Genomic DNA, 6,087 nt, shown 5'->3' on the forward strand with positions numbered 1-6,087 from the left:
AGGTGCGGAGGGTGGATAACAAAGTAAACACAAATAAATGAGTTTTCAATCTAGATTTAAATGTCCATAGCTCCAGGGGCTTTCTAATATCGGAAGAACGTTCCAGACGGCCAAACAAGCGCATCTGAAAGCACGCGATGCAGTGACCGTCTTTGTTCGATGGTTATCCAAAAGCCGCTGCTGCTGCGAGGATGAGCGGAGTTCGCGGGATGATAGTTTATACTCCTGGACGAGAGTTACACGAAGAAGCAGAGCGAGATGCCTACCCTGAATTGTGCCGAGATACAGAAAAAGGAGCACGTGGATCGGAGAACCACGCGACGTGAAGACGTCGCACCGACTTGGAATAGGCGAGCGGGCTTGGGCAGGATGCGTTAAGAGAGAGAGAGGGCGATGGCCACAGTGGCTGAGACTGCAGACAGAACGGCGGATCAAGAGGGGCGTCTAGTGCAGAGAAGGTGCAATGAAATCGACTCGTGCTCGCGGGATTTACTTGTGCATCGCGTGACGTACGCCGACGACGTGCGGGTCTGTCCTCCATCCAGAAGTTGACAGCTCACGGCGGATGATGTTTGACGATGATATTCTGAAACACAGAAACTCTAGCATTGGTCGGGGAGTAAATCAAGGATACGCAACGTTGCGTGCAATGCCCCTTCTTCGTCTCTGCTGTAAACCCAGGGACACTGCCCCGGCACGCCGCCTGCTAGAGACGGTGTCCTCTACAGACAGGGCGCTTCACCGACGAACGCGCCTTGTGAGTTGCTGTTATTTTTGTGCACCACTGCCAACGCAGTCACAAAAACACTTTACACACGCGCACAAGTCGAGAACACCACACGCACGCAAGTCGAGTACACCACACGCACGCAAGTCGAGTACACCACACGCACGCAAGTCGAGAACACCACACGCACGCAAGTCGAGAACACCACACGCACGCAAGTCGAGAACACCACACGCACGCAAGTCGAGTACACCACACGCACGCAAGTCGAGTACACCACACGCACGCAAGTCGAGTACACCACACGCACGCAAGTCGAGTACACCACACGCACGCAAGTCGAGTATACCACACGCACGCAAGTCGAGTACACCACACGCACACAAGTCGAGTATACCACACGCACGCAAGTCGAGAACACCACACGCACGCAAGTCGAGAACACCACACGCACGCAAGTCGAGAACACCACACGCACGCAAGTCGAGAACACCACACGCACGCAAGTCGAGTACACCACACGCACGCAAGTCGAGTACACCACACGCACGCAAGTCGAGTACACCACACGCACGCAAGTCGAGTACACCACACGCACGCAAGTCGAGTATACCACACGCACGCAAGTCGAGTACACCACACGCACACAAGTCGAGTATACCACACGCACGCAAGTCGAGAACACCACACGCACGCAAGTCGAGTACACCACACGCACGCAAGTCGAGTACACCACACGCACACAAGTCGAGTACACCACACGCACGCAAGTCGAGTACACCACACGCAAGTCGAGTACACCACACGCACGCAAGTCGAGTACACCACACGCAAGTCGAGTACACCACACGCACGCAAGTCGAGTACACCACACGCAAGTCGAGTACACCACACGCACGCAAGTCGAGAACACCACACGCACGCAAGTCGAGCACACCACACGCACGCAAGTCGAGTACACCACACGCAAGTCGAGAACACCACACGCACGCAAGTCGAGTACACCACACGCAAGTCGAGTACACCACACGCAAGTCGAGAACACCACACGCAAGTCGAGTACACCACACGCAAGTCGAGTACACCACACGCACGCAAGTCAAGTACACCACACGCAAGTCGAGTACACCACACGCACGCAAGTCGAGTACACCACACGCGCGCAAGTCGAGTATACCACACGCAAGTCGAGTACACCACACGCAAGTCGAGTACACCACACGCACGCAAGTCGAGTACACCACACGCACACAAGTCGAGTACACCACACGCACGCAAGTCGAGTATACCACACGCACGCAAGTCGAGTATACCACACGCACGCAAGTCGAGTACACCACACGCGCGCAAGTCGAGTACACCACACGCACGCAAGTCGAGTATACCACACGCAAGTCGAGTACACCACACGCAAGTCGAGTATACCACACGCACGCAAGTCGAGTATACCACACGCACGAGCACAACTCCCGTTGCGCCGATTGGAGCGAGACGAATGGTGGCAAACCCAGGACAGTGAGAGATGCCGACGGGCCTCATCCAGCAGTGGATTGATCAAGGCTCGTGATGATCAAGGCTCGTGATGCTCACGGTGATGATTACAAAGGCGGTATTTGTATCTGTAGCCGGTGGTCTTTGCATAATTTTTGTTGCATTAATAACCCAGAGTTGTACAGTATTTTGACAGTAAACCCAAGCTGGGGCCACGTGCACACTGTACGTATTCACAGTAACTTCCAAGAGTCCACTGCTGGACGAGGGTCTTGACACGCTGCGTCAGACACCAGGGGTTATTTGACCATACTTCACCACGCTGGTCGAAGGGTGGTTGGCCAGGAGCCAGTTAAAACATCACTCAGCCACTGACGTTAGCCGTGAGAATCGAAATCAGGTGGCCGGAATTTTTTTTTATAAACAGTACAAATGTACGCACGTTGTGAAATATTGCATCGTATGATGCAGTTTAAACGCGATTGTTAAACGGTTGTTAAATTGTAGAACATAATCAAAACTGTCCACGTGTGTATAACGCGCTATTGACAATCTCGCACACAAAGTCAACGATTCACCGTGTAGCCTACGCACACGGAGGGGGCAAGGGCTGTTAGCGAGCTCCTATTAATACCACGCACGGCCGTCACGTACCCTGCCCCCCACCCAGCCCTCCTTCACCGCTGACGTTCCACACACACACACGCATATTTAATGCCGAGCCGACCTAGTGGAGTCCCACGACTTGTTCAGACACCCACCGTATCGCGGCCAAAACGTGTTCACAGTGCGTACCGTACCGTCCTAAGGCCGCACACACACACAGACACAAGGAAGCGTGGTCCAGGCTCGGGACGTTACTACAGCAAATCATTGGGCCGCTTTCGATCGGCTTCGGCGTCGCACTCCGAACCACGTGGCGATTTACTGGGTCCGGGGCGGGGGGGGTGCGTTGGGGGGCACCGCGCGCGCACACGGAGGGGTCGGAGCGAGTCTGTGGGGTGTGGTGGAGCGGGTTCGGTGATGGGGAAACCTCCACGTGGAGGTTTCCGAGTTCCTGCCTGCTGAAGGTGGAACCGATCCGGATTCCTCTGGCCATGCCCCCCTCCACCCCCACACAATTTGTTAGCTGTGGAGGTGGCGGCGTTGTTAGGGGGCATGGCCCAATTCGATGTTTTTGGAAATCGTCGGCGTTTTGGCCGCGTGGGGACACATTTGAAGCTTTTTCGTGAATGCAGGGATCCCATACTCTTTTTGTTCTTTCGGTAAAGTCCACGTTAGTTAGAAATACAATAAAAAAACAAATCACGGCCATTCTCAACATGACGATGATTGCTTGTTGTTGCGATGGAAACGTCGCGATTTGTTTTTTTTTGTTAATTTTATTTCCAACTACTGTACGTGACTTTACCGAAAGAATCAAAGAGAGTATGCACATTTTTCAATCTTGTCTGGTCCTTTCTTTAAACAACAACACAAATCACGGGCTACGAATGTAATTAGCGAGTCGGGCGGGACGATGTAAAGAACCCGCCTCCAAAGCGAGCAAGGCGAATGTTTACTTAATTTCACAACACTAAAGGCAACTCGTGTTATATGAGTGTTTGTTGTTCTGCGCCACTAATTGCTCCGGGTAAAGTGAGGTGGTTTTTAACGAAGCCTTAATTAGCGAACGGTGGCGGGGACGAGCACGCGCGGTCGTCTCGCGACAACATTTATACCTGTAAAAGTTTCCAGTTAACAATAACGACAACAAACAACGCATTTCACTTACAATTAAGTCGCTAAGTGTACGCGTCGTACGTTCGTGGGGAGCGGTGGTGTAGTGGTTAGCGCGCTGCGCTACGAACCTGGCGACCCGGGTTCGATTCCCGCTCTCGGCGCGACGATTATTTTCTTCCCCCTCCCCCCTAGGTCGACTCAGCCTCAAAATGAGTGCCATGCGTAAACATCTCCACTGGGGAGACAAAGGCGGCCGGGCGTGGTGTTGACCACCCACACGGCCTTCAAAGAGGTGCTACTCGCTAACAGTACTTGCGCCCCTACACAGGTATAGACAAAGATCCCCCCCAATCGTACAGCCTATGCCCTATAGCAACAGTGTGTTGGGACGAGTGCTGTTGGTGAGCACCTATAAAGGTCGGCACTGCACACGAGGGGTTCGGATACCCAGCTGCGACACGCTGTGAACCTCTTTCGCACCGTACGTAGCCACACCGTGCTAATTGAAGGCGCGGGGGGTAGGGGGAAAACAACAATAAATTTGAGGCCGAGCCGACCTACAGGAGGGTCAGGACCGGCACGCGGAGAGACAAACACGCGCGGGAACCCCCTCGAGTTACCCAGCCACTCGCACGGCCACGTGTTCATCCGCAATGCCGTGGTTGTTTGACCATACTTCACCACGATGGTCAATGAGTGTGTGGTGATGGCTACTACTGCTGATGTTGGTTTAGCCAAGGGCAGGAATCGAACTCAGGGCGCGGCGCGCTCACCACGACGCCGCCGCTGCCTTTCACAGTAAACCCTTGGATTCCGTAGTGCACGTGGGCGTGTGTGTGTGGTAACTGTGTGTGTGTGTGGTAACTGGGTGTGTGTGGTAACTGTGTGTGTGTGGTAACTGTGTGTGGTAACTGTGCGGTGTGTGTGTGTGGTAACTGTGTGTGTGTGGTAACTGGGTGGTGTGTGGTAACTGTGTGTGTGTGGTGTGTGTGTGTGTGGTAACTGTGTGTGTGTGGTGTGTGGTAACTGTGTGTGTGTGGTAACTGTGTGTGTGTGTGGTGTGTGTGTGGTAACTGTGTGTGTTAACTGTGTGTGTGTGGTAACTGTGTGTGTGGTAACTGTATGTGTGTGTGGTAACTGTGTGTGTGGTAACTGTGTGTGTGGTAACTGTGTGTGTGTGGTGTGTGTGTGTGGTAACTGTGTGTGTGTGTGGTAACTGGGTGTGTGTGGTAACTGTGTGTGTGGTAACTATGTGTGTGTGTGGTAACTGGGTGGTGTGTGTGTGGTAACTGTGTGTATGTGTGGTAACTGTGAGTGTGTGTGGTAACTGGGTGGTGTGTGTGTGGTAACTGTGTGTGTGGTAACTGTGTGTGTGGTGTGTGTGGTAACTGTGTGGTGTGTGTGTGGTAACTGTGTGTGTGTGGCAACTGTGTGTGTGTGGTAACTGGGTGTGTGTGTGGTAACTGGGTGGTGTGTGTGTGTGGTAACTGGGTGGTGTGTATGGTAACTGTGTGTGTGTGGTAACTGGGTGTGTGTGTGGTAACTGTGTGTGTGTGATAACTGGGTGGTGTGTGTGGTAACTGTGTGTGTGTGTGTTAACTGGATGGTGTGTGTGTGGTGTGTGTGGTAACTGGGTGTGTGTGGTAACTGGGTGTGTGTGGTAACTGTGTGTGTGTGGTAACTGTGTGTATGTGGTAACTGTGTGTGTGTATGTGTGGTAACTGGGTTTAACCAGGCTGGATTGTGTGAGGAGCTCACAAATCCTTGAAAGATCTGGGCAAGGTCCCATCGGTGAGCTCCTCCGGCGGGCAAGGCTGCGATGGCTGGGTCATGTAGCCCGCATGCCCAGCCACCGCATGCCGAAACAGCTTTTGTTCGGCCGGGTCGAGGGGGCTAAGCGGGCGCGGCACGGGCTAGAGAAGAGATGGAGTGATGTGGTACAGGAGGACGTGGAGCTGAGTGGACTTGCCGATGACTGGTACCAGCGGTGTCAAGATCGGCCTCTGTGGAGGAGGCTCGTGAAGGACGCTGCTGGGCAGTTGGAGGCAGTCGCCCTCCAACAACAACGGAGGGCGGAGGAGCGACGCTCACAACAACGAGCGGAGCGCCGGGTGGTTAAAGCACAGCAAGTTGGCACAGTAGGGGGC

The 6,087-nt window shown here is 53.7% G+C and overlaps 1 long non-coding RNA gene across 8 annotated transcripts in view; it reads right to left on the reverse strand.

Moving 5' to 3' along the window:
* Positions 1-4,676, reverse strand: part of LOC116943302 (uncharacterized) — a 134,577-nt gene extending 129,901 nt beyond the window's left edge. For 6 of the 8 annotated variants that reach the window (XR_012941916.1, XR_012941918.1, XR_012941921.1 and 3 more), the window contains exons 1-2: positions 3,019-4,676; positions 494-586 (exon numbers count right to left, since the gene is read on the reverse strand). This is a non-coding gene — a long non-coding RNA (uncharacterized LOC116943302). The remainder of the gene's footprint in view (positions 1-493; positions 587-3,018) is intronic. The other 2 variants (XR_012941915.1, XR_012941920.1) reach the window with 2 other exon arrangements.
* Between the last annotated feature and the right edge of the window lie 1,411 nt (positions 4,677-6,087).

This window comes from Petromyzon marinus, chromosome 17 (assembly GCF_048934315.1).
Source record: "Petromyzon marinus isolate PM22_M1 ecotype Great Lakes invasive population chromosome 17, UKy_Petmar_22M1.pri1.0, whole genome shotgun sequence".
NCBI classification, from domain to species: Eukaryota; Metazoa; Chordata; class Hyperoartia; order Petromyzontiformes; family Petromyzontidae; genus Petromyzon; species Petromyzon marinus.